Source organism: Emydura macquarii, unplaced genomic scaffold (assembly GCF_026122565.2).
Source record: "Emydura macquarii macquarii isolate MOO-44397 ecotype Brisbane River unplaced genomic scaffold, CSIRO-AGI_Emac_v2 contig_1348, whole genome shotgun sequence".
Classification (NCBI taxonomy): Eukaryota; Metazoa; Chordata; order Testudines; family Chelidae; genus Emydura; species Emydura macquarii.
This window is the reverse complement of record NW_027131485.1, coordinates 2,019,595-2,045,336: the sequence shown is the minus strand read 5'-3', so window position 1 is coordinate 2,045,336 and position 25,742 is coordinate 2,019,595. Positions and strand designations below refer to the sequence as shown.

Below are 25,742 nucleotides of genomic sequence, written 5' to 3'. Positions count from 1 at the left end.
CCTAAAACCTGCTCTGAATTTGTTTTTCTTTCTGAAATATTTCTGGTTTTATGTCTATCCCAGGTCTCCGTTTAGCTACAAAAGTCTCTTTCATATTTCTTCCTCTTCTAATAGCTGGCTTGCTTTCCTGTTGATTTACTGGGTCCAACAGCCGATCTTGGTCCTGATTGATGTCCCCTCTGTCTTCATGTCTGAGGTCTTTGCCATTGTGTCTGATCCACTGTTTGATAGCTTTGATCTTTCTGTGGTGACTGATCCATTGTTTTCATTGACACTCCTGTATGTCCCTGACGTATTTCCCTCTCATATTTTTCTTGCAGTTCAAATATTGGACTTGATGACCCATCCTCAAGGATCCCTAATGTTGGGTCCCCTGCACCTGTCAGCAAATGCACATGATGTTTAGGCAACATTCATGACGTCAGCCAGGAAAAATCCATTGAACCACAGCTTTCTGATGTCAGGAACCAGCAGTGAGACACAGGCACAAAGGTAAGAGGTGACTTTTTCAATCAAACCAAAGGAGAAAAGGAGTCCACTGCAACGAACAGGCAGATGTGGGACCTCTGGGGAAGAAGGATAAGCAGTGTAGAGGGATCGTGCAGATATAACAAACCAGAAAGATCAAACCTAGGGGCGTGCACAAGGGGGGAGCAAGCAGAGGCATGGATTCCCCAGTAATCGTTGGGGGCGCAGGACTCCTCTGGCCCCACGAGTGTGGGAGGGAGGAAGGGAGGGGGGGAGACCGAGCTCCTGCTAGGGCAGGGATGGGGAGGGAAGAGCAATCTCCTCCTGGGACCACAGTGGGGTGGGGGGAAAGTGAGCTCCTCAGGGGAAGGGAGGGGAAAAGCGAGTACCTCCCAGGGTGCGGGGGGGGGGGGGGCACAGAAGTGTCCCCTCCAAAAGGGGTCAAAGTTAAACTTCTGGGCACGGTCCCTGATCAAACTCATTTTTGGTAGAGTTCAGGTACATGGAAACCGTGCCTGGAAATAATGTCTGAGGGTGATTTTACATCTTTAGATTCCAAAAGAGAAACCCTCAGCCAGTTTGCATCTTGGCACAGATGTAGGCAGCAATCCAGAAACGTTTCTCTCCCACTCCTTTCTGAAAACCTTGGAGCCTGGGATTGCTCCCAGAAGGCCTCTTCTCTGAGTGCTGTCTACCTATGGACCTTGCTCACATCCACAGGGAAGCAATGAAAGAGTGAGATTGTCAGCTGTGCACTCTTCTTGGGCATGCTAGGAGTGCAAAGTGTCATGGTGACAATCTCCTACACTTGCAACCAATGGACTTGGCTCCATTGGCTGAGAACTCAGAGAACAGGTGGCATCTACTGGGCTAGCCCAGTCTGGAACCTCAAGGAGAATTAAACAAAGCACTTTCAAAAGCATGCTGTATGCCACACTGTCCCCCACCCCCCGCCCCATCATAGTTGCTTCATCCATCTGTGCTCACCAAGGGAACCACATCCACAGAGTATCAGATATGGCCCAAACCTCAGCCCACACACCCCACAAGTCTGAGGGTGTTCAAAATTCAAACTCAGAGGCAATCGTCAATTTAAGGCCAGGTACAATGGCCACTTTTACAGTCCGCAATCCCCATAGTTAACACAAGCGTAGCGGAGATCTCAAAATTATTGTCTCTGATGAGTTGTGGGAAAGGCTGCAGCACTGCAGACTTCTCCCCTCCCTTCCCCACCACCATAAGATGCAGCTAGCCGAAATAGCAGTTGAGAAACACATTTGGCAAATTTTGTCTTTGTTATTTGCAATTCTCTTTGGTATTGGACTGCACTTACAGGAAATCACAAGTGAAGAAGCAGCAGCCTATGCATTATACATGAAGGTGGCCAGTCTTGAAGTTTCCTAACTAATCATTCCAATTTGTTAATAGATAGCTACACCTGCCCTACGATACATACATTATGCTTGACCACAAACTGTGTATTTGCTGAGTACAAAGAGGGTAGGAAATGGACAGATCAAAGTGAATTCTTGAAATGCTCATTCATCTTCCCCCTCACACACACACTATTCAAAGAGCTCTGATGTGCAGTAACTGTGGGTACATCTTGACTGGTGAATGACAACCCTGCTATCTAAAATATACCTTTTGGGGAGAACGTTGGGTGGGCTTTTCTTAAGATTGAGTTTACATTCTTTCATTGAATTTAGGGATTACAGAAAAATGATTTTTCCAAAACCGAAGTACAGAGTGTGCCTTAACTCCAGCTTGCACAAAACTGGTTTTTTTACAAAGCAGAAAGAGAACATTAGGTTCACCTCACCTATATAATTTAGTTTTCTAAGCTTAGTCTTTGCCATGTGTTGGCTGTTGAAATGTCTGGCTGCATAGAGTTCTAGGAATTTTTGTGTCTCTTGTCTCCACCTCAATACCATTTTAAGGGTTTTCATCCATGCTTCAAGAGAGATAACCATTGTATAAAGGCGCACAGTAAAGTACTCTCTTTTTGCAGTGTGTAATTTTTTTGCACTGTTATTATTTAAAATATGCTTTTTAAGAGGACAAAAGGGAACAATTTAATGGAAACAAATTTGTATAAGAAAATGCACAGCTGGATACAAATATTTTTTCCATTATTGCTTGGGAAGACAGGTGAATTTGAGCAGGGATGGAGTTAAAAAGTGAGCTTAAACATTACTTAAATGGTTTGTTGAGAATAACAACTTCAAGAATTAGCTCTGCTTAAAGCTTCCATTTCCGGTAGAGTCAGGCTTATGACAACTACCTGATTTTACCAGACTCCACTTTTTTATTTTTTTAAATAAATGTAGCACTGGTGAAAGGTGTTGCATTGACAGCCCTGGAGACAGGCCTCGTCTACACCTAAAACTTAGGTCAACCTAGCAAAAATGCTCAGAGCTGTGAAAAATGCACATCCCTGAGAGACATAGTTAAGCTGACTAAGCCCCAATACAGACACCACCAGATCGATGGAAGAAGTCTTCCGTTGACCTAGCTGCCGCCTCTCAAGGGAATGCCTTTATTACAGTGACGAAGAAAAGTCCTTCCATTGCCATTGCAAATCTCTACACTACAGCGCTATCCCGCGGTAGTGTGGAAATACCCTTAGGTGCTTTTGAAAATTTACCCTGGGTCACAAACACATGGCAACTGGCTAGGCAGGATGGACAGACAGACAGCAATCTGTATATTGACGGAGACAGACCCAGGCAGTGAATCACACCAGTGCTAAGATAGCAGGCCTGGGACAGGAAGGACAAAAGGTAGTTTTGTTATCTCAGTTTATAAGCCCTGCAACTTGAAGGCACTTATATCAAAGACTCCCACAGGGCTTTCTCGACTGACTGTTCTAAAGTCTAACGTTGAGTTATCAAGGATGTAAAATGGAACTTGTGGCAAGTGCAGGGGAAGGGCTTTATTCCTGCCCCAAAATAGGAGAAAGCGAGCTCTTGGAGAATTACTAAGCTGAACAGGTTGGGATGGGCCTCTTTGGACACAGGGCGCGAGAGATGGATTTTGCTCACTGCAGAATGGTTCATTATGATGAACGGCCTTCCTCCCCCTCTCTCTGTTCCACCTCCTCTCTACCCCAGCCTTGGCAGCATCTACTGCAAGGAGAGCTGGCCGAATGCTGCCAAACCAGTGTCCATGAGCATTCCTTCCAGTGAAAGCCACCCATCAGCTTTGACAGCAGTTGCCATCTCTCTTTCTGCTTCCCACAAACTTTCGCACAAGTATTCACGGACTCTTTGCAGGAAAGGAAAATGCCACGAATGCTTGCGCAGAGAAGCATTTACACAAGCATTAGTGCAGCCACCCTGAAAGCAGTCAGGGGCTTGGGAGTCATCGCACCAGGGAACAGCAGGAATAACACGTGACTTACACAGCACAAGCAGGTGAATTCTGGACAGCGAGTAGAGGAAGCGAAGGAGAAACTCCTGACGTGTCTGCATAAACCATTTGCCAAATGACTTCATGCAATGAACAGATTAGTAAAAGTCGAAGCCTTCTTGTGAGGAATTTGCTACATTCATCGATTAATTTGTTGGCTGTGAACAGTTTTGCCCCATCCATGAAATCTCTCTGCCATCCTCTTCTTCCCCAGGCCATCAGCTGTGACAATCCTGCCAGGAGCCCAGACTCTGGTCCTTTCGGTGCAAGTTTGTTCATTTGAACTGAAGGATCTCTCAGTAACTCCATCTGCTAAGTGATGTTCGCGTTATTGCTGTGCCCTCAGAATATAACCTCTTTATCTAATGGGCTGGAAGGAAGGAGCCATGTGATTGGCTGATGGAGGAGCTGAACCACACAGGTGTCCTGGAGAGCGGTCAGCCTCGTTATCTTCATTTTTATTAGAGGAATAAAAAGGACTGGTTAAAAATCATTGCCCTCTGACAGCTGCTGGTAGCCTGGCGTGTGAAATGAGATGGTGGTCTCAGTCCAGATGGCCCCATGTCAAAACTGCTGCCACCCCCTCCACAGATGACACAACTTGATGCTCTTGTTGTTTCATGAGGGAGGCCATGGAGACAAAATTCCCTTCTCACCTCCTGAAATCTCTCTCCAGTTATTAATTGAAATGCATTGGGGACTGGAGGAAGGGCGTAGAAGCTTGTACTATTATTGCCCTTGCTGTACCTGTTCCACCACTCCATCTCCAGGGCTGTTAACATGGCACTAGCATGGGCTATAACTGAGGCACATCTAAAGGCATGTACAGAAGGAATGTCCGTTTGGATGGACTATATTTCCTAGGTGGTGGAGCGCATTTGGCCTTCGGCGTCAAATGTACCAGTGACCTGTGGTCATTCTGCAACTGGCATCCACTCAGTGATGTGCTATCCCACTTAAGTACTGGGCTAGTGTTATAGAATGGAAATATGGAATTTGCATTCAAATACGCTTTAAATTGCTGGATGGCATTCTCTGGCCTGTGTTATGCAGGAAATCAGACTAGATGATCATAAGGGTCCCTTCTAGCCTAAAAGTCTATGAAATGACAAATACTAAATTCATATTATTTAAGTCCTGCATGCCACATATACAAAATATGCCTAATTGTATCCCATGCATTTCCCTAGTATGAAATTAGGCCGCTATTGTATGCATAGTATACACCAGGAAAACGTCCAGTTCCAGAGATCTATTAGCGTGCGGGATTAATCTCTGACAAAAAAGTGGAAACTCCACTGTTAGAGACGTTTAAAACCAACCTGGATAAAGATGTGCTGAAGGGGACAACCCTGCATTGCCAGGGGTGGGGAAGGAGACGAACTAGGTTTTCTCCTCTATCACTTGGATGAGTCTGTGCTCTGACATTCATGTTTAAAGTGTTAGGGCAGATATCGGCCACTGTGGCATCATAGGCAGCATGGCAGAAACTGGACTCGCTGCTCCACAGCCACTCACTGAGCATTAGCGTTTCGGATTCTGATGCACACACTTCGTATTCTGCAATCAGACTGTCTGCGCTATCTGGATCAGACTCTTGTTTCCCTGCCTCTAGCAGGTAGGCTTTGCCAAATAGGAACATGAAATCTCCCACACTGCATGTAGCCAAATATTCAAATCGTGTACATGGGAGAGGGGGATAATTCCTTCATGCTACTCACAAGGAATCGGCTTACAGCCTGAAGCTCTGATTACTTTTATCCTAGCCTGCCTAATGGTAACTACGCAGAGGTCCTAAAACTGCCCAGACCTTTTCAAAATCCAGCCGCTCTGCTGGACTCACTGATCTCCCACATGAACAAATTCCACAGGCTGCCTTTGTTATCATGACCCGGCTCCTAGAGCTGCCAGTCAGGGCCCCCTGTACAGACACACCAGTAGACAAAGTCCATTCCCCAAAGAGAATACGCAGTGTGTTTACCTCCCTGCACCAGTAAATGAGGAGATGTTTGAAATCTTAAATGTCTGTGATGGGAAGCTTCTCATTGCAGTAACCCAATCCCTCCTGCTGCTCTGGTCCTGCGAATCAAGCCTGGACCAGAAGGACACCATCGGTCCTGTTCCTGTGTATAACCATCACACCGGAGCCAACCTCTCCAGCAAACTCAGAGAGCCTCAGCCTGCCTGCTAAAGTGCCTCCGAAACAAACAGCAAGGAATAAATGCTGTCAAGTCAAATTCAGATCGAATGGTTTGGCTGACGGGACTAAACTGTGGCTCCCACCTCCCAGCAGTGTGAGAAGGAGAAGAGCATGGTCTTTCACCGAGACCTGCAACAAAACGGGGAATTTGTAGGGATTCGGCTCAGCACGGTGACCCACAAGGGGTCCGTCCATAGGTCAGCTCTTCCCCAAGCCTGAATCATCAGCTGAGGTTTTTTAGGGTTTTGTTAAACCATCCTGTTTGGAAATGAGGCATCAAAGCACCTTTCCCTGCCACCCCCATCCTCTGTGCCTCTCAGCCATTGGCATTAGCACCAGAAGACTAGCATTGCATTTGACTGGATTTGGATAACCCCATGCAGGACTACATTAATAAACCAATGTGAAATGCAGCATGCAGCAGCTGCAAATTAGCCTCATGGAAACCTGGCTATAAAACATCTACATTGGTCTGCCTGCCAGATAGACCGAGGGACAGAGAAATAGTCTATCTCCTCTATCTAATCTGTCCTCTCCCCTGTCATGCTCACATTTGAGTGTCTACCTGAGTCTAACATCCAGACTGTGGACACACAGAGCCAGATTCACTTGAGGGTTTATGGTGGCTTCTCCCTCTGTAGATCTTGGTGGCAGAAAGTCTACTGGGGAAAGTTTGTAGTGGCACAAATCTGCAAATCTGTCCTTCCAGGAAGGCCCATGAAAAGAGTGGTGCTGGCCACGAATGGGGGCGTGCATTGATTCGGCTAATCTCTGCCATCTGAGCTGCTGTGGAACCCCCAGATGATGCATACACCCCAAGAGTGGCTGGAGAGGGGAAACACGGCTGCCCTCTCCTAGGGGGAGACTCTCCCCTATGGTGCAGGGCTCAGGCTGGCATAGGGAGATGGAAGCAGCAAGAGCAGATCTGGCCTGGAGCCTGAGAAGTGGGATTTTGTGAGCAGTATTTTTGTATTTGATGATTAATATAAAAGGAAGGCCTTGGTTGAATACAGCCCCATATGTCAGATGTTCAAATTAGATACAGTGTAACCCAGCTGAGATGCAGGGATAGTGTATAAAATATAACAGGAAGATTAAAAGGTGTCCCCAGGCAGAAGAGGATATTTATTTATTTACAGCCCGATGCAGTACCTTACAATCGTGTAGCACCAGGATTGATGATGTTGAAACCTCTTCTGAGACTGTCCAGAGATATAAGAGGTAAACATGCTCCTGGCCCAGACGAGATCCTGTTAGCTTTCCTACAGGAGTCTCCCACACTCATTGATTGGGATGAGTAGAGGCTGCAGGGTCCGACCCTGCTTTTCTACCCTCTTGCTACCCTGTGTTCTATCTTGCCTGCTTGGGTTGGGGGGAATGAAGCGTCTTGTTCAAAGGGCTTGTAGAGAGCATTCGTTTCTTGGCTTCTGCAGAGACAGGCTTGTCATGTGCTCTCCTCTTCCGAGAGCACAGTGCCACAGATTTACCCCCTTTTAAGAGAGATACACCTCCTAAAGACGTCTCATGGTTGAGCAGTTGAGGCTGTCCTTACTTGTGCTAGGGACTGAACCAGCCCCAAGCTGGGCTCAGGACCAGGGAGCTGCAAACATGCCATAAAGTCACTTGTCCTGCACCAAGTGCAACTTCACTTGACCAGAAGATCTAGTGCTTAGGTGGGGCCAGGCTGAAAATCTACACGTTGATTGGGGGCCAGGCTATCGTGGTTTCTAGTTGGTATTAAATTCCATATGCGTTACCCCATCATTCTACACAGCACATTGCCTTAAAGAGTGAGTCGGGATGCCGAACTTGACACTTTCAAGGGGTCTCATTTTGCGCTTGTGGGTAGCCTGCGCTTTCTGAAAACCAGACCTTTTTAGGATGCGTCACATCAGGCATCCAAAATCACTAGTCCCTTTGGAAAATTTTGTCTCAAAATTGTTTTTTTTGTTGTCTTTTGTTTTTAAAAGAAGAAATTGGTGCTAACGATGAAGTGATATTAAAGAGACACATTTGCACTCAGTTAATGCAAAATGGTTTGACGGGTGGAAAACATTTTCCATTAAGCTCATTTGTACATAAAGAGCGAACAGTTTGAGATTATGATTATAACCATGATTATTATTATTGCTAGTTTGCCTTTAAATGGTACTATTTTTACCCCACTGTTCTCTCTTTGGGGGAAGTAAATAAGCCTTAGTAGTCAGTCTTCCTCTCCAATTCCTCCCTCTCTTTTTTTGTTTTTTCCTGTCTCATCCCTTCTTTATTTCCACCTATCTCCGTTCTTCCCTCCCACCTTACACCCATTAGAATGATATTTTGAAGCTTCCTGTGGGAGTTCGGTATCTAGGAGCTCTTAAAAAATCCCATCCATCAGCTCAGCAGAATGTGGCCTGGGCAGGGCTTGGATGGGAGAATGCCAAGAGAAAATCAGATGCTGCAGGAAGTGATGTGGGTGGAAGTGGCAGTCTCTCCTCTGTGTCTGGATTGAACTAATGCTCCAGCATTGGGGTTAGGTGCACTGTGCTGCAGGAAGTGCTATGTGTTGGATGACACAAAATCTAGGAGATCTTTATCACTTGTAGGCATTAAAGTAACCATGGCAATATAGTTTTGGCCCCCCATCAGAGCTTGGGCAGTTAGTAAATTACTTCTTGTAATTATTAAATATATATATATATTTTTATTCCCCTCCCATTTGAATAGGACATAGTATTCTAAGTATGGTGTGGCTGTTAAAACAGCTGCCGTGTTCCACCTAGAGGTGGCCACACATCAGTGTTGCGTGGATGATCTCTACATATGCACAGTGAAGGCCATTAAAACATTTAGGCTGGCTTTGAGGCTGAGATTTTGCAGAGCCACTGTGGAGATGCAGATACCCAGTCCCGATTAACTTTTATTGGCAATCCCTTACATAGCTTTGGAATGCTCAGCCTTAATACCTGAACGTAAAACGCTGCCCTCTGTTTTGAAATTTAGGTCTGTCAGGCAGGGATGATGTCTTTTATTTATCTGTAAAGTGCCTGGCACTTATAAAACTATAGAAATAATAGAAAAGGTGGAAATGATGTGCTTAACAAGACATTACAGAGTATTCCCTTTACTGAGGCCTGGTCTACACTACACAGTTTTGTCGACAAAAGTCAGCTTTTGTCGACAAAACAGCGGAGGTGTACACACTGAAATGCTCCTCCCACTGACGTAACTCCCCTGCTATGCTGACATAATAAAACCACCTCCACGAGAGGTGCAGGGCTCATGTCGGTGTAGTTAGGGCGCCGCAGTGTCTGTGTGGGCAATGCGTTCCTTACATCGGCTGTTGGCTGTTCTTGTCGATTTCACGGCTCCAAATTCATAAGAAAGCTGGGCAGCTAGAGTCCAGCTGCCCCCCACTTCCCTGGAGAGCTGGGCAACTGGACCCCATTCCCAGCTAGGAGCCGGGGTGAGAAGCCCTGGGTGGCTATACCCCGCTCCCAGTGGGGAACAGGGAGCCGGGGGTGGGAACCAGTGGACTGGGCTCTCAGCTCCCTACACTGCCCCCTTAGGTCAGTGGCAGCGCTCCTAGTGTGTAAGTGCACCACCGACCCAAGTAGGATAGTGCGGACATCAACCAGCGCAGTACCTAATGCAGTGGCTGTAAGTCATAGGTTGACTTATCTCTTCAGTGTAGACAAGGCCTGAGTCTAAGAGTACCTGCAATACTGTGATAATGCTAATTAACTCTATGGGGAAGGGATTATATAAAGGTGAATGGTGATCATTCTTTTTGTCTGTGGTTGTGTCCCCTCCCTGACAGGATGGCCTCAGGCTAATGGCTGAACAGAACAAAATGGAATGGGTGGGAACAGAAGGCTGTGCTTTGTGGCCTAGAGGGGGAGAAAAGGGGATTGGACGGAGCAGATTTGTCCTCCAGCCATCTAGTTCATGGCAAGGTCCCATGTGCTGCACCATGAAATTGATACTGAATGGCGTTCCTCCCCTCCCCTGTCCCCACCCAGCGCAACCGATGAGCTCTGTATGAAATGCGTCAATTCCATACCACCGGAGGCAGGTCACGGCCTGCGCATGAGCAAATGGAGAGGGATGCCCCCAAAAAGCCGATGCACCCAAGGACTGAGATCACCGGCAGTGTTGCCTGGATGTAAAGGGGGGTTTGGGGCACTGACTGCTTTGAGTCGTGACTGCTGGATGATAAACAAGTCCCTAAAGTTCTCTATTGCCAAAAATGCAAGAAAGATTCGGAGGCACAGTATCTGACCCTGAAATGAAGAGGTGGGGGAAAGTGAAAAGCAGCTCTCTCTCTGAGTTCTGCCAGTGCTATCTTACATGTTAGCCAGCAGGTGATGCTCCATGGAAGTTTCAGGCTGTACTGAATGCCGGCTGGGCAGGGCATGCCACCATGCTACCAGTATGCTGTCTCCTTCCAAAGGAGAAGTTGAAGGATAGGTCATTATTTCACCTGGGGGAAGCCCCATCCAGTCTAGATCACTAGTCAAAACAGTGAGGTAGAGACTAGAACCTGCCCTTAATTGAGGGTGTTTGCTGCCCTCCTGGATGGCAAGGATAAAGGAGTGGGACATGCTCAGAGAGGGGAATTGAAGTCAGAGCAGCAGGTCGAATGCTCATGCCTCATTAATCCTCCATTCTCAGTCATGATGGTTGTATTGTAGCCGTTGGGGTGTTCCTGTTTCACTCGCGTATCTTTGGATGCCCAATGCAGCAGAAACTTCAGAGCAGGTGAAAGTCAGTCCTGCAGAAAATAACGGAGGCGGTAATGCGAGAGGGGAACCTGTCAGGAAAGGGGAAGTGTGATGGAGGTGCACCATGCTGACACTTTCCCATTGAGCCTTCTTTGCTTTCCACAGCGCTGTGTCATGGTGTCAGATTCAATACGGCCAGCCCCTTTGGATACGTGAGGCCAAATTCACATCATTTAGATGCGACATCCTCCAAACCTCTCACAGGAGGCTTTTTTTTGGGGGGGGATAGGGGGGCATGTCAGCCAAATTAAGAGTGAGTTATGCAGTCAGGCATGTGTGAAGAATTGTCACAGCTCTCAGTGCAGACAGAAAATCCCACTCTCGGCCACCCACCAGCTCTCCACTGAAGCACTACAGTTTATCTGGAGCTACGCAGAGAACTGCCCGCAATACACCTGTCTGATCTGAAGCAGAGGCTGCCATTGCCGTGCAAGTTAACTCTTAGTGGTGCTCAGGCAGCAAATCAAGCTCATTCATTGTTTAAGTGATGCAGGCACACAGACACAAAGGTAATAGACTCTGTGTGTGTTGCTTGTATCTCTATTGCACCCTAGAAAGAAAGCATCGGTTATCTTCCGCACCCTGAAATTCAATGGAAACAACTGTTCTTTGTCTGATAACCACTCTCCTCTGATTATTAACATAGAATGGAGTTTGGGATTTGATACTGTCTCTTATACTTCAGGTGTACCAAAGATCTTCACATAGTAATGACTCAGATACAGGTGGCAGTGCAGAGATTGTGTAGATGTATGCAGCAGCCGTTAGGTGCTTAGTAATACTGTACATATGACCTTGGACCTCAGAAACAGCCTTTCCTGAATGGTACCAGGCCATGGAATCTAGCCAATGATTTCTGTCTCAAGCCTGTAAGTTTAGGCTTTGATGGAGCACATCTTTTAGAAAGACCCCGCAGCCTTGAACCTGTGCAGTCTCCGTGTCTGGTCATATCGAGCATGCCAACAAGAGAGCCAACTGGGATGGTATGTTTTGTGAGGTGTATACTTAATTGCTGGGATCTGAAGTGAGACAACTAACAGCCATGAGATGGCAATACGGTTGTTGCAGCTGTGTCGGTCCCAGGCTATTAGACAGACGAGGTGGGTGAGGTAATATCTTTTATTGGACCAACTTCTGTTGGTGAGAGAGACAAGCCTTCAAGCTTACACAGAGTTCTTCTTCAGATCTGGGAAACACACTCAGAGTGTCATAGCTAAATGTAAGGTGGAACAGATTATTTAGCATAAGTAGTTAACACATATTCAAGGTGAAGTGGCCCATTAAAACCCCTCCGGTCTTAGGGGGAAAGGAAGGTGGAAAGGCAGCTGGGGGAGTTGTTAGTGCGATATAGATTGTTGTAATAAGCCATAAATCCAGTGTCTGGAGACACTACTCCTCCAAATAAAAATGGGTGCAGTTTGGTGAGATTTAAGAAGCCTAAATCCTCTTATACTGACTCATGCTGAAGTAAGAAGACTTGCAAGGGACCATTTGAGATGGTAGTCCATTCTATGCCATGCCATGGCTACATTATAGGCATGTGATTCTTCTGTTGCTGCAGTTTGGTGGGCACAAATCCTGCAGATACATTTTATAACACTTGGGTGTCAGTATAGCTCATTTTCTGGTATAATCCAGATGCAATCAGTTGGGTACCTAAGTGCTATAAAATGCACCTGCAGTTATTTGCAGGTGCAAAGATGCATGAGCATAATTGCAGGTTGCTTCAGAAAATTGGTCCCTAAAAGACCTATCTTTAGAGGTTTTTAAGCTGTGGCTTGGCAAAGCCTTGGCTGGGATGATTTAGCTGAGGTTAGTCCTGCTTTGAGCAGGGGGTTGGACCAGATGACCTCCTGAGGTCCCTTCCAACTCTAATCTTCTATGATTCTACCAGCAAAATTATGAGAGTAAAATCAGAGGTCTATTTATGGTCATGCTGGAAACCAGGCCCTGTATCTCATTATTAATCCTTTGAGACATCCAGTTCATAATCAAATAAAATCTAAGAGCAATAACTCCATACTCCAAAGCACAGTGACCTTTAATTAGAAGAATGGGACTGAGAACTAAAAAATCACGATCTATTCTTTTAGGAATGGGTATTTTGAAAGCAAAATTGGAAGGTTTAGCACTATAGAGTCAATTAGGAAGCCTCTCTCCTGTGTACTCAGCCCCATGACAGGTAAAACTCCTACTGACATTGCTTGAATAAGGAGTCATGATGTGAACCTTAGAACTAGGGGTCTAGCGCTGAACAGCTGGGATTCAGAACTCCAAGACCCAGATGCTGCCAGCAGAACCAAAGCAGGACAACGAAGCAGTCGAAAGCTCTGCTACTGAAATTGCACGTAATGCTGATCTGTCTCTTCAATTCAAGTCGCTTGTTTTGAAAAAAGAGTCAAAGATCAAATTCAAGGGCTTTGTTTCACTCCAGTTCAAAGAAAACAACAGCCCGGAGTTTAGTTGGCATTGAGTTCTGTGACAAGTACATGGGCAGCCCTTCACACTGATACCAAGAAAGACAGGCATGGAGAGCAGAAGCAAAGGAGGGAGAGTTCTGTTGGAAGTGTTTTGGGGCACACATCAGGTGCTTGCCAGCCATTGACAGCTATTTGGAGCCATCCTGAATAAAACATTAGTGTTCCTGGGGGCAGATGACTATTGCTCAGGTTCTTATCCTTAATGCAACAAGCACAGCTCTCCTTTCAACTATGAATTCTCATCAACTGATCTTCTGTGCTCAGGATCCACTGGGACCAAATATTGAGTGGTTTGTTCTTGAGAAAACAGCGCAGTAATAATGAAGTTGTTTTCTTACCCTTTGTATTTTCTAGTGGTAACTGCACAGCCCATCTTCACTTCTCTATCCTGGCCCTAGCAGCTGCCTAGATCAGAGTAGATACAAATGGCTCTTTGTGCTGCTGGGCTGGTGTGAGAAAGGAGACAAAGAGAAGAGAACAATCTGTATGAGCTCATGTAATCCACTGGGCTATGGGTGTATGCCTCCCTGAGCCACAGCCAGAGGGGGAAAGCTTTGCCCTTTGCTCAAGCTGTAGTACAGCAGCGAATGCTTTTAGTTCCAGAAGTCTCCAGTTCCATCCCTGGTGTTGGCCACACTAGCAGCCATCCACTTGCACAGTCTGAAGTGGGGGCAGTAAAAGAATCCATGTCCTCCCTCCGGGCTTAGTCATGACCCCAGGGCCTGGATGGGGAGAACAATGAGGGAAGCCCATTCAATTTCCACAGCCATCTTCCACCCTGCTGATATCCCGAACTTTTCTAGGATTTCAAATAACATATAGGATGGAAAAGGCAACATTTTCAGCCACCTCCTTTTCTATTCGTATTTAATTCTAGCTGCTATAATGCACGGCGGCTAAAGACTCCGGGCTCAATTAAAAAAAATTCTCAAAAGTGCATGCCCCATTTCTGTGCAATGACTCTCTCACCCGTGGGCCGCAGTTATCTGAGCCCATGACCATGAGTCATTAGACTCCTCAGATGACAAGCCTTCTCACAGATAAAGGGCCTGAAGCGGCTGCCACTCTCACCAGTGTAAATCAGGAGTAACAGCACTGAAGTCAGTGGAGTTCGGTGGCGTAAATGAGATCAAAGTCAGTCCCAATGTCTTTAACTGTCTGGTCTGGGGTTGGCCTGGCACCAGTTAATGCTGCATCTCAGAGAACAATCCAGAAATAGATTCAGATAGCAGGGAACATTGTCTGCTCCTTACACTGTTAAACACATCTTCTCCTCCCTTTCACTCTTTCTGTTTCTCCCTGTTTTGTTCTCCAGATGACCCGATGTGTCTCTGCATGTCTGCAGCCACCAATCCCAGTGAAAGTTCCCCCTAGTGCAACGCTGAGCAAATTCCAGAGCAGTAGTGATGGGTACAGGCAACACGGCCCATCAGTAAAGTAGTAAAATGTCAGGAAAAGGAGGTGAGGCTAGGCCGAATGGAGAAGTCCTACGTGCTCCCCCAGCAACTCTCAGAACCAAAGAGAGCAAGGGAGGCATAATGAGAAGCAGCTCAGGTAGTTCTGCAGTACGCCTTTTGCACTACACTGAAGCATCTGCCGAGACAAAAGCAGGCACTGTGATGAGGACAGGCACAGAGGGTACTCTGAGAGCAAAAGGCCCTTGAGGCACTGGGACAGCCTGGCACTGACTGGAGCTGATTATGAAGACATTACAGCAAACCAACCACAACATCCCTTGTGTCCCATACCGGGTTACTCTAGTAAGTCATGGTCCATGAACATAATGAGAGAACTGGGAGCCATGGTCTAGGATCTCAGTGATAACAGTGGGTAGAATGAAGAGTAGTGTTGGCTCAAAGAGGATGCAAACCCAGACTGCTTCGATTAGTGAGAAAAGCACAGTGACGCGTGGTGGCTAGGCACTGTAGAGACAATCAGACCCCACAGGCAACTTCACAAGTGGCTCCACCACCTGGAGTTCTAGCTTTTCCTGTATAAAGATTCAGCATCAACCCTGAGCCTCTGAGTATGGGTATGTCTGCACAGCACATTAAGCCCCAGGTCTGTGGGACCCGGCCTTGTGGACTCAATGTTTCCAAACCCATGCTTAGCATTCACACTGCATTGTAACCCTGGGTTTCCAGTTGCTAGGTCCAGGTCTCACAGGTGTGCTAATGCATCCACGCACTACATAGACCTTCTGACTTGGGTCTGCAGCTTAAGCTTCGTCCACACTGCAAAATGACAGGGCTTGGACCTGAGTCATTGTGGAACTCAGGCTGTGACCTATTCCCCCAGCAGGATCCTAAGATCCGGGTCCTGAGAGCTTGCTGACCCGAGTCAGGCTGATTTGTGTGTGGACAGAAGCAGGCCTTGGGCTCAAACCTGAGCCAGAGCCTGAACTTCGTGTGTAGCGTAAACATAGCTTAAGGAGCTCCAGAACTGGGCCCCTGCCATCATCTCTTCCTTAAACTCCTCCAAAAGCCTTCCCGCCTCTCCTCCCTTTCCCCCTCCCATCACTTCTTCCTTGGTTTCTTCCATGCTCCCCCATGTACTTGGAGCCACAAAATCAATCTCCATGTATGTTCTTCCTTTCCCATGTGATGTCTTTTACTTATGTCCTTCCTCATTGGGTTGTAATGATGGGTCTTCTCCGTCTATTGCCCTGTCCTTCCCGCCTCTCTCTCTCTCTCAGGACTCAAGTCTATTGTTAGTAAGTTTATCTTTTCCCATCCTTTCCTTTCTCTGACCATCAACTCTCCTGCATCTCACAACTTTACACTTGCCTTGTGCTGTCATTCTTTCCGTGACCTGATGTCTCCTCCTCTGACTTCACTGCTCCCTTAAGAAGTTCCCATCTTCCTCAATGACTCTGCTGCTTGATGGAAATAGTCATTCTTTGCCATCACGGTCGTCAGCAAATCCTCTTGCCCATCTTCCTCAATGACTCTGCTGCTTGATGGAAATAGTCATTCTTTGCCATCACGGTCGTCAGCAAATCCTCTTGCAGGACAAAGATGTCATCCCACCTCCTGTCCTGAGCTAACCATGGCCGCATCATTCCTGAAAGGACTAGGGGATCGGTGGTGATAATTGCTCGGAAGCTTTTTATTTACCGTGACCTTTCTGACATTACAGTAGATACGTTTTGGAGCCTGCGATGTATAAAAATAAACTGCAGGAAAATCAAGACAGCTAATTAGCAAAAGGTTACTGCCGGGCTCCCTGACTGTCAACCCTTTTGAAGTTCTCCTTCACACAGCCTGATGTGTGTGCGAGTCTCATGCTTACTTTAGTAACTGTCTTGGTTACCAAAGTGGCGTCATAGCTAGATGTGACTCAGCATTCGTAAGCCCTGGAAAAGGCAGCCCGTCCTGGATACAAATGTTCTATAACCTCTCACTTACCAGCATTAATGGGGATTTAATTTTACAAACCGCTGATCAGAATTCACCTTCGCTTTGTTCACAAACCAACCTGGAGCATTTGGTTAATCCCTCAAACAGATGCTGTCGTGTCTCGGCAATACTCTATCTTGACAAAGCTTCCTGACCAACCTTCTCAACAGGGACTCTGATCTGGGGGGGGGGGCCAAGAGCTTCAGTCAAGCTCTTCACATGGATCCAAGCCTTCCTCTTTGAAATGAGCCGGCCATCTGCCTTGAATGTCACCTGCTCTGCTTTTCCATGAATATACACAAGATATTCCTTTGGAACCCCTGTCTTCTCCCTTCCTTCATCTCTACTGTTCTAGCCACTTGGGCAACGTGCTACTTCAGCCTTCCTCTTTGCATGCCAATGGCTGAGGTTTATAATTGTGCTTCCCATAGTTAGGAAAAGAATAGTCACTGAGGGCCTGATCCAGAGCGGTGCTGAGCCCTGGGTGTTTTCCTGAGTGAGGACCTCAGGCGGTACCTCTCTGACTTTAGTGACAGCTGCTGGTGCCTAGCATCTTTTGGGAGCTCCAGGAGCAGATTGTGAGATCATCCGAAGATTTCATTGGTCACGTTCATTGGATACTTTTCCCTCCCCTAAATTGTTTCGCTCTGTGGATGGCTGACAAACCATTCTCAAGGCACATAGGATACTCAGCATCCAAAACGCCAGCAGCACTGTTTGTCTGTGATTGATCAGACAAGTCACATGGTAACATTTCTGTTCCCTGCCTGAATGAGCCTACAGGCACATGCAAATTTAAAGTTGGGTGCCCAGGAACACTGATGCTAGTGAAACGCCATTACTCGAAAGTGAGTGCACACGAGCAGGGACATGGCAGAAGTAAATTAATTGAACAACAAAAGCAAGAAGGAATATTCGCAGCATTGATTTCCGTACCTCCCCTCCCCCCAGCTCTATGCCTTGTCTACATCTAGAGTGGGGTAAACTGGGCTTGTAAAAATCAATTTTCTGGAAGACCCATCCGTTGTCACCACGAGATTAAGGAGCGTGCTTTCTACTCAGAGCCATTGTCTTTGTGTCACCCAGAAACTGGATGCAATTAGCCAGCAGAGAATTCTCCTGTCACAGGGGAACTCTGGCAGTACAGTGTGCCAGGTCAAGATCCTACACCTACTGCCCTCCCCTTGGCATAAGAAGAGGCATGAAGGAGCATGTTGGCATGCTATCCTCCACAGGTGCAGAGTATATGGAAGCCCCGACATATGTGAAGCAAGTCAAAGCTGCTAGGATGCGGCTCCCATAAGGGTGTGAGAATAAGAGAGTTGGAACCAGCTCTCCTGCCCACCCTGCCCCAAGTAGAGTTGAGGCACGGGAGAGAATCCAGGCCAAAGTATCTGGTTAAGGTGAAGGTTGGACCCCAAAAGGGCCCGGTGGAGTCTATTGGAGCAGACCAGCATTGTGTGTAAACAAGGGAAGAGAAGCCTGAAGACTAGGCAGGGATATTTCCTCTATCACAGCCTGTGGCTGCTGGGAATGAAGTCCTTGGGAAGGAAATCCCAGATGCGGCTCTGCTTCTGCAAGCCACTCCAACTGACCCTGCCTGGCAAGTGCTGGTCACCGTCTATTTCCCATTGTCACCGAGGAACATTCTTAAATGTCCAATGGACATTGCCAACCCTCCAGGATTGTCCGGGAGTTTCCAGGAATTAAAGATGAATCTTTAATTAAAGATTAGGCCCTATGATAAAACCCCCAGGAATACATCCAACCAAAATTGGCAACCCCAAATCACACATGTATATCTCTTGGCTGCGTGTCTAACGTCCTCTGCCTGAGGGAGAAAGGACTTCTCTGCAGATGGAGAGGGGAATAGTCTCCTGAGAGCCAGAAATAGCACCAGCCACAGTAGCTGCCCCCATGCGGCACAGGGGAGACTAGAATAGCCAAAAGTGTGTCAAAATTACAAACGATCATTTTCCGTTGTCAGGGCTTCCCTGGGCCTGCTTGCAGTCTAGGGGGCTCTGTGGGGAAGAAAATAATCTGGGCATTGCTAGAGCCATTGGTCTGCAGAGAGCTAGCCTAACGCAAAGTGGGTGAATTGTGTGCATCTGTAGGAAGCAGTCTGCTTTGTCTCTCTCTGTTTTGGAGTGCGTGTGTGTGGTCGTTCTGAAGTCTCAGAAATAAAGTAGGGTTACTTTGCCACCTTCCAGCCCAGAGTATTTTCTGTTTTTATTTAACTTGTCTGTATATGCTGTGAACATAACCGAAAGGAGGACGGCTTGCTAAGGGCAGGGGTGAAGGACTAGGCCTGAGTTGCCATGCCGGGGGTACAGAAGATGGTTCGATAATGAAGAAGGGTAGGGTGGATTAGCTAAGGGGGCATTGTGCCCTGGAAAAGGACTTCAGTGGGTGAGTGAGGGGGGGAGATTTGTATGTCTCAGGGAACATCTGTTGTAACTGGACGTTGGGTAACAGCTAAATGACCCAGTGACTTCGTGTTGATATCTCTTCATCCATCCACCCCCACCCCATTGCCCCACATCTAGTGTAGCTCTCACTTCTTGTGCTATGGCTGCTGCTGGAATGGGAGCTTTTCGTGGCAGGGACTGTGGCCCTGGATCCATTTGGAAAGTGCCCTGGACAGTTTGGTCACGAGTGTTGTATAAATAACAATAACAGTCCTGCTGCTTTCTCTCTCCCCAGACTCTTTCACTTCCCCCTCAGCCTTTCCTCCTCCCCTTGCCTCTCTCTGTCTTTCTCTCTCTCTTTGTTTTCTCTTCCCCTTTTCCCTTGCTCAATCTTCCTCTCTCTCCGTTCCTGATTTTTATCTTTCTATGCCCGCCCCGCAGGTTTCTTCTCCCTTTCCCCGTTCTTTGCTCCCTCTTTCCATGTTCTCTCTTTGCTTCTTCTCTGCCTCCCTCCTCCAGTCCTTCGCTGTTTCAGCATCAGTGGCATTGCCGCCTCTGGAATGTTAATTTGCTGTCACATTTCCTTATAGAATTTACACCACGTTTATGTGACTTAATTAAACAAAACACAATAAAACCAGGGAAACCAGGAAGAGACACAGACAAGCAGCAATTCCCTGCTCTCCAACCCTCAGTCTGTCTCTAGCAGCCCCAGCACAGCCTGCTTGCAGTGCACGGTTTGCTATTACGAATCTTCTGGATCTCTTGATTGGATTGAGCTCATTCCACTGGGACCCTGGTACAGTAGTTCCCTTTCCTGCCAGTTTTACTGCCTGAATCTCTGGCTGTTCCATCTAGTGATGGCAAACCTCAAATAGTTCTGTGGTTTCATTCAGGCGAGCCCCTAAGATGTTTGGATGCTCTCATTAATCATACCATGTCTCTCTCTTCATCCTTCCCTTCTCCACATATGGCACCATCCAGAGCCTTTCCCTCTTCTCACCTACAGATCGTTCTTTTCAGCTCCCAACAGGCCTTCCCCTCCCCCAAGATTCCTTTTCCAGACACCTAACTGGTTTCCTTTGCCCTTCCTCTTCCTAATTTTACACAGGCACTTGCCTTGACTCCGTCTCCCCTACCCAACCAACTCCCTGCCTTTGTTGTCATCCTGTCCAGGGCTTCCAGGTTTCCTACTCTCTGCTGGGATCAGGGCAGATGCTCTGTTCCAAACTTCGCATTCCCCTATGGTTGGAGACAGGCCAAAATGCATGGCAGCCCTCATCTCACAAGGCCAGAGCTTACAAGATTTGCAGACTATAGCTGGCTGAGCCCTGTCTGAAATACGGGGCGGAGTGAGGAGGGCCCCAGGGAAATGTGCCTGGAGCAGGCATTGCTGTGGTAAGGAGATCTGTCGGGTACCAGGCCACTCCAGCTATCCCAAGTGAACAATGTCTGATTGTGATCCACTATGGAATTCTAGAGTTTGTCTGGGCTGATCTCACGTGCTGCGAGACTGTGGAAAGCGAGCTGAGAACATGGTACTGGCTCCTCCTCCTTGTTCCCAGACCCAGCTGCTAAATCGTGTTTCTAATGTTACTTTTGCATGCAAGCAGTTGCTGCACTATCCACTGGGAGGTTAGGTAACTGCAAGTGGGAGGGCATGATTGTGAAAAGAAGGGGAAGGTGACCGGTGCTGATGGTAGAGGAGGTAGTCTTTGTGATAGTGAATGAGACAGAGATGACACACACCTGCCAACAGTAGGGGGGCAAAGTGAGGGCAGCCGACTTCAGCAGTGTTATTGAGCATGCTCAGTCTGTGTAAGCATGCTCAGTACAAGCCAAGCATTCAATCTGGGGGGCACGTGACTTCCCCATGAGTCACACCTGGAATGAGAGAGGACCTTGTCTGCGTGAAAGGGAGGGGAGATAATTCAGGCGACAGGGCTGCTGTTCAGATGTGATCCATGTTATCAAAAGTCTTGAGAACCCAGCCTACTTTATTTCGAATGCACCTAGAACCGTAACGCACTGACATTGGCCTCTAATGGAAGATGAATTAATCTAAAGACTTTAGTATGGTATCAGCCTGTATGGCTGATATCCAGCATCTTCATGGTGGGACAATTGAACTTTTATTTCTCCCTTGTCGGTGCTCCTGTTCTCTGTTGCTAGTAACAGCGGTTTAGGAGAAGTTGGCCTGGATATCTCCTTTCTAGTGACAAGTATTTACAGAGAAAGAAAATGACATTACAGTCTGTAGCAGTTATGGATGCAGTTTGTATGCAGCTACGCAGCAGATGTCATATAAGGAATCTGTCTGTCTGTCTGTACCAGACACAGCTATGGAATGCTTGTGTGTCAGCACGGGCATCGTGGGCCTTGAGATGCAGAGCCCAGTCATGTAGGGACTAAACTGACACGGCATTTTGGGTGCTTCTGTTTCTGGCTGCCCAACCCGCCCTCCTTTGAAAACTGGTCTCCCTTTCATGGTGTTACAAGCTGGACACCCGCCAAAAATGAGATATGTAAAATTACTAGTGGCTTTTGAAAATCTTGGGCCAGAATTGGAATACAGGAGAAGTTGTAGTGGATCAGCCCATTGACCGATCAGTGGCCGGTACCCGAAACTGAAAAAAGCCCAGAATGCTGCTGGGAAGGAGGACATTCCTTCCTGACAAACCAGCTCACTCCCTGAAGCATGAGGTTTGATTATCAGTGACAGTGGCAGATGTTAATACCATTCATCAAATTATCTAGCCCTGAAGAAAAAAAGCCTGCCATATAGTTTGTCCCAGTGCACCTTAGCGGCAGTAAAATCAGCCCGTTGACCCTGTGCTGTGTAAATGAGCATTTTTTTATTTCAATGTACTGTCTGCCAGGTTCCAGGCTACAGCTCTTTAGCAATGCAATGATTACTGCAGTCTCTTCACACTATCACAGCCACCACGTTCACACTGGGTTTTGCAGCCTCTACCTCCCCCAATATCCCCTGTTAAACAAAACTTGGCTTTGGGGCCGACATGGCTTCATGCTGTCCTTTGAATCTTCTGGTGCAGCAACCTAGGGACTTCAAAGAAAACGGGAACAGTGCAGCCAGCTACCTGGGAGGGACTGTACATAAAGTGCTGTGTCTTGTGGAGCAACCATGTGTTGATTTGTAGAGCAAGTATCCAGACCCTGATGTTGTTGAATTCTAGTCAGCCCTGAGCAAACTAGAATTCAGTCTCCTGCATTGTTAGAAACACAACCACCACCTTTTGGCTAGTACATGAAAACCAGCATTTGTAAACTGCACAGAGCAATGAGGTGAGATATCAGCCAGAGGTTAGGGTCTGTTACAGGAGTGGGTGAGGTTCTGTGGCCTGCAATGCGCAATGATCATGATGGTCCCTTCTGACCTTAAAGTCTATGACTCTGAGTGGGAATAATGTTGGTTCTCTGTTTCCCAACTGTGGGTATAATGACTAGCTGGGGTTAGGAGACTGAGGTTATCCGTAATTTGATCCATATTTGCTGCATGGCCTTTTCGTTAAAGAGAAAAAGTCAGTAGAGTATTGCACTTGCATCCAACTAGCATCCTTCTAAGGATGAGGTTTAGCCTCTCCTGCCACTTACCCAGAATGTTCCCACAACTGAGGACCTGGAAAAAGCCAATAGGACGAGCCACCTTTCACTCTCATGAATTGTCCTACCAACTCAACAGCAACTGCCCTGGTCATGGAAGGCTAGAACGTCCTTCTGTAGCAGAGAATAAACAATTCAGTTCCTTCTCCTTGGGGGCACATTTGATCCTGATCAGGTCCTTTAAATCTGGATCCTTGATTCCACAGCTCTAGTTCTTCCAACCATGTGTACTTCATAGCATGGGAATAAATTTTAGCTGACAGCAGTTCTGCAGAATTTCCCATGCATGTAAGTCAATGCACCTGAAGCTGTTCCCAGATGTCTCTCCTTATTAATACCCCCTTAGCAATCTTCTGAGGACCAGCCTCCATCTCCAGCATTAAGAACAATCCCTTCTTCTTTGATTTATGGATATTAATCCATGCCAGCAGGCAAGTGGCATGACAGGTCTACATAATACATTCATTATTAAATTGGTTTAGTTTCTTTCCCTTCCCCTCCGCCAACGCTCGTCCTTTGTTATTGCTCCATAACAATTGGAATCAGTGGGAAAGATGAATACCAGCCTGGACTATTCAGCGCTCTGGGCTGGGTAAAAGCTCACTGGTGTGACTTTTCTCCCAGCAGTGCCCAGCCAGTGTCAGTCAGAACGCCAAAGATGCATCTGTGCTCACAGCAGGAATCCAGTGCTCACAATGCTGGTAGGGATAGGGGTGCAGGACATTTTCAGCACCACGTCATGAAAATCTGCTTTTGATGAAGGCTGAGAGCATGAGCTTTCTTGCAGCAGTTCCTGAAACAGCACCCGGGCAGAAATCCAGCAGCACGAGCTGCTTCTGCAGTAATTCAGATTCTGGCTCCAGATTAGTTTTGTCTAACACTGGGCAGCCCTTTGACTCGGGGACTAAAACTCCCAGCCTCAGAGTTTGATAAAACAACATTAGCTCCACTGGCTCCTGCATCCAATCTGCTTGCGTCATTGGCTTGGCTTCAGAGATGAGCCGTGTTCCTGTCTCTCCCAGTCTGCATGCACTCAGCCAGGTTACCAGCTTTCCACGGGCCCAATGCACAAGCACCTGTCCCATTCAGCATCCTACGCTGCTCTCATTGTGATTTACCTTCGCTCTGCAGTACTATTCATTCTTGTACTAAGCGCTGTCATGTCCCCTCCTATTCATTTCCTCTCTAAACTAAACATCCTTAGTCTTCGATCCTTCTGCATACAGACGTCGTTCCAGGCCTCTGATCATTTGCATTGCCTGTGCCTGGACAGCTCTGTATCTGCTGGACCTTGTATATGTAGCTATTCGTGGCTTTTAAGGCCAGACGAGAACATTAGATCATGTACACTTTATTACACAGGCCAGAGAATTTCATCCAGTTACACCTATAGCAAGGCCAAGACCTTGTATATGTTTTATTTTAACTATATAACTGTGATGAATCAATTTGCTCTGAACTGCCCCTTTCAACTTCTAGGAGTCTGCTGTTTTAAGGGGGCAGCTGCCATTGTATGCGCATGTTACAGAGGAGACCATCTCACACACACTGTGCTCTCTCATGGAAACTTTACTTTTGTTCTTTCTTGATTTGTTTTCTTTCCCCTCAATCCAAATGAAAACAATTATTCAGAGTGGAACTATATGGCTACTTCCAGGGTCACTCAGCCAACTTGGGTCCCCCACCACTCCCTCAGGGAGCTGACCCAACCCAACCACCAGTTTGGTATCACTCCCAGTATTCATGCACCCATGCCACCAGCTCCACAAGCCGTGTAACTGCTCCAGTCAGGATGTAGCTATGGCCTAACCTGGAGTCACAATAAGGAGTGCAGCTAAAAGCAGAGGCCCCTCGCCTCCCATTCCCTTCCCAGCTTGGGTAAGCAGTGCATCGATCCCCCTCCTCCCTTGGCTTGTGCAGTGAGAGCTGCCCCGCCTGTGTTCAATCACTGGCTCCCCCAACTTTCCTGGTGCCCCCGCCCCACATGTCAGACTCATGCAGCTCCCCATTCAGAAAGTGCTGAAAAGCAGCAAGCTGCTGGCAGCTTGCGGCGTCCAGGAACAGTTGGAAAAATGTTTGGGTTTCTTTAGGTAAAAATGACTCCAGCCCAGCAGCAACACGGCTGCTTTTGTTCAGCCGGCTTTTAGCAGTGACTATTGTTGTTTTTCAACCTAAAACCAGACATCCTATTTATAATGTATGGCATATGGATTGATCCCTTCCCCCCCCCGTAACCAAACGTTTAAGATATGCTCTGAATTCCACTATTGACAATCGGGGGAAGCAGAGGCCAAATCCTGTCATCCTACTCCGCCTGCAAAGAGCCAAGCAGGCCCAAGTGTTTAACCCTCCAGCTGCCAACCTGAATGTCCCATGCATGCTCTGGCCAGGGGCAGGAAGTGCTTTGGGATGCTCAGAGAGGAAGGCTTTGGACTGTTCACAAAAACACATGGTGAGGTGGGTAGCTCTCCAGGGTGTCGGTGGGAATGGTCCAGTGGCATACGTGGGGAGCATTACCGGGCCCAGGTGGGGACAGTCCAGGAATGTAGGTGGGAAGCACTGCAGGGCATAGATGCAAACTACTTGGAAAGGTTTTAAGGTTCCCTCCACCCTTGTTTCTCTAAAGGTTTGTTCTTCTATGGAGTAAGAGATGCTCTCCTGCCCAGAGCTGGAGTGTGCACCATGCCCAGCACGCTCAGCCCTGTGCATTCAGGAGAGTGGAGTTCAGATAGGAATCAAACGTTTGTCTCGTTCCTGCCCCTACAGAACTGTATCACTAGGTGGGCAACCAGCTGGGGGCTGTAGTGTGTGTAGTGTAGTGTGCATAGGCGCTCAGGAATGTTATTTGGGAATACAGACCAGTCTGGTGTGCTGGCATCAACCTTAGCAGTGCGATGGCAGAGCGTGCACTGCTGCATTGGCATGGAATTGGCCGGCATGTTAACACGGGCGGCCTCCTTTGTTGACATGGGCATTGGCACAGAACACTG

General features: G+C 47.3%; 1 protein-coding gene across 2 annotated transcripts in view; it reads left to right on the top strand.

The window, feature by feature from the left end:
- Positions 1–322: 322 nt before the first annotated feature.
- The window catches only part of ELFN1 (extracellular leucine rich repeat and fibronectin type III domain containing 1), a 63,556-nt gene continuing 38,136 nt past the window's right edge, over positions 323–25,742 (top strand). For both annotated transcript variants that reach the window (XR_010920311.1, XM_067550863.1), the window contains exon 1: positions 323–492. The gene's annotated coding sequence lies outside the window, so the exon portion shown is untranslated. The remainder of the gene's footprint in view (positions 493–25,742) is intronic.